We start from the raw sequence: 2,750 nt of genomic DNA on the forward strand, positions 1-2,750 counted from the left end.
GATCTGGCCTTCTAAAGAGCAGTCAGGGTTGATCTCCTCTAGGACTGACCGCTTTGATCGCCTTGAGGTCCAAGGGACTCACAGGAGTCTTCTCCAGTCCCTTAGTTCAAAGGCCTCAATTCTTTGGCACTCAGCCTTTCTTATGGTCCAACTTTCACAGCCATACATTGCAACTGGAGAATGCTGACCCCTCCCCAGTAAGCCTCTGAAGGAAAAGCGGGGTTCATTTAAATGCAGAAATTTACTCTGGCATTTCCAGCTTGGGGGAAGGGGACTTCTCTGATAGAAAAGTCAAATAAGAGAAGGAGCTATGAAGAGTTAATACAATATGCAAGCTTGGGTTTAAAGTATGTATCTGCAGATTTTCAAATCAGTAATGGAATTGATGAAAGAGATGTCCTTCTGGGTTCAGCTCCAAGTGGGGAAGAAGACACTGGAGACATGGAGGCTGCTTGGAAAGATGATTTATTGGTGGACAGAGCCACATGGCTTGAGCCCTGAACAGAAAAGGTGATCACATGCTTCAATCGCACAGTGCTTCATCGCACCTTTGCATGGGACCTTCAAGATAGATTTCCTAAGGCCACTTTACTTCAAAGGGGCAGGGGTATGTGAAAAGAACACAGTCTTGGCCACACATCTTAATAAGAACCAGTTTATTTACATGTGGACAGGTTGATTTCAGGGTTGCAGGCGTTTACAGGAGAGCATATTAAATCCACACCTAGATTATCAATATTGTTCTTCTTCCAAACCACACCAAAGTTCGGTCAATCCCAGGTCCCATTTCAGGATAGATTCTAGTAAAGCAAGTCCACAGCATTCCGCCCGACAGATGGTACATGCTATTATTTGGGATGGGCAAGCAAAGCCCACTGAATCCCCACAATGGGCTTAGCTAGACAAAGAGAATGGCTTGCTGTTCTCTCGGTGCACATATACAAGGCCCAGGGGCGGGGGTCGTCTTCAGGCATCCATAGGCATCTTCAGGATTCATTTGCAAAAGCCTCTTCACCACGATCAATCAATTCTGTGCTGCAGGGTATATATAGCAAGTGCAAAAAACCCACAAGGCCACACCCAAGAGAATCTCCCCTGCATTCAAGAGCCAGTCACACATTGAGATATCCCAAAGTCCCAAGAACTAAAGCTGCGGGGGGCGGGGGGGGGGGACTTAACAAAAGTAATTATTTTTTTAATAGTAAATAGAATCATTGGCTCTAATTGTGCCTGATCCTGTAGGATGAAATCTTTCTTCAACTGTCCCTGGGAACTGCACAGTGTGTGGGCATGTTATATTTTGATGCCCCAAGCATTCTCTTTCCTCCACTAAGATACCTTGAGAAGGAACAAAGAGATTGGGGGGGGGGGGGAGAGGGGGGGAGAAGGCGGAGAGGGAGGGAGAGAGATTATTTTACTCTTTCTTGCAACTCATGACCAGCTGACTTTTCTATACCAAGGTTCAAGAGCCATGTTTGTGTGGGGTTCTTAATGCTCCCTGAACTTGGTTGTTTTCTCTACCTTCTATTGTTTACAAGCAATTATACAAGCAGTAAACAATACCCCAATCAAGACACTACCAAATGAGACAAGCAATCAAGCAGAAAATAATAGCCTAACACTTGTATATAAACAGAGAGTAAAGCCCCCTCCCTTCTAGCACTGATGATGTTACCTAGTTGGATAATGAAATGTCTGCAAGAAAACATCCCCATTCAGAGAGCACTAAGGATCCCAACGGTTCAACTCGGAGCTACAAATATTATCTTCTATTAGTAGCAGTGTTTGTATTAACGTCAAATCTGAGACCCTGCTGGAGTGAAAGAACTGGGCAAGGGAAAGCCTTCCATCTACCACTTCGCTGTTGCAAATCCTCACCTTTGTAACTCTTTTGGAGGAATGATGAAGCAGCTGGGTGGGGGGGAGGGGGAAACAGTCCTGTATGCAATTTGGACACACTCTACCCTCTCTCTGTCATACTCATTCCCTACAGCTATTCCAAAGAAAGAAAAAAAATACCATGTTTTTCGGAGTATAAGACACACTTCCCCCTCAAAACAGGGTGAAAATTTGGGTGCATCTTATACACTGAATGTTGCTAAAGCCCTGCCCACCTGCCGGGCCCTGCCCTTTGGCTGTTTTCAGCCTCCACACGCTCTATTTTAGACCTGTTCCAGGCCTCAGGGATTGCCACAGCACATCGCCACCTCCATGCCTCGTGTTTTTGGCCTCCTGTGTTGCGTTTTCGGCCTCCGCGTGTTGCGTTTTTGACCACTATATGCCCGTTTTTGGCCTCTGCACACCGCATTTTCGGGCACTTTCAGGCAGCAGGGATTGACATCTGGAACTGCCCGAAAATGTGATGCACAGAGGCTGAAAACAGGGCATACGGAGGCTGAAAAAGCAACATGCAGAAGCAGTGATCGGCAGCGATGTGCTGTGGCAATCCCTGCAGCCTGGAATGGGTCTAAAATGGAGTGTTCAGAGGCCAAAAAACGCGACATGTAGAGGCCAAAAACACAAGACACAGGGGCAGCGATGGTCTGTGGCTATTCCTGCAGGCTGGAACAACTGATTGAGGGCATTCCGGGAGGCCGATCCAACCGCCAATCAGCTGCTTGTGCTGAATCAGGCTGCGATAATGGGCTGAAGCTGACCAGGCTGTTTGATATTTGTTGTAAGGACACTAGCCAGATGAATATCGCTGGATGCTGATAGGCAGAGACAGATTTTTTTTTCTTGTTTTCCTC

The sequence above is a fragment of the Thamnophis elegans genome, chromosome 2 (genome assembly GCF_009769535.1).
Source record: "Thamnophis elegans isolate rThaEle1 chromosome 2, rThaEle1.pri, whole genome shotgun sequence".
Lineage (NCBI taxonomy): Eukaryota > Metazoa > Chordata > Lepidosauria > Squamata > Colubridae > Thamnophis > Thamnophis elegans.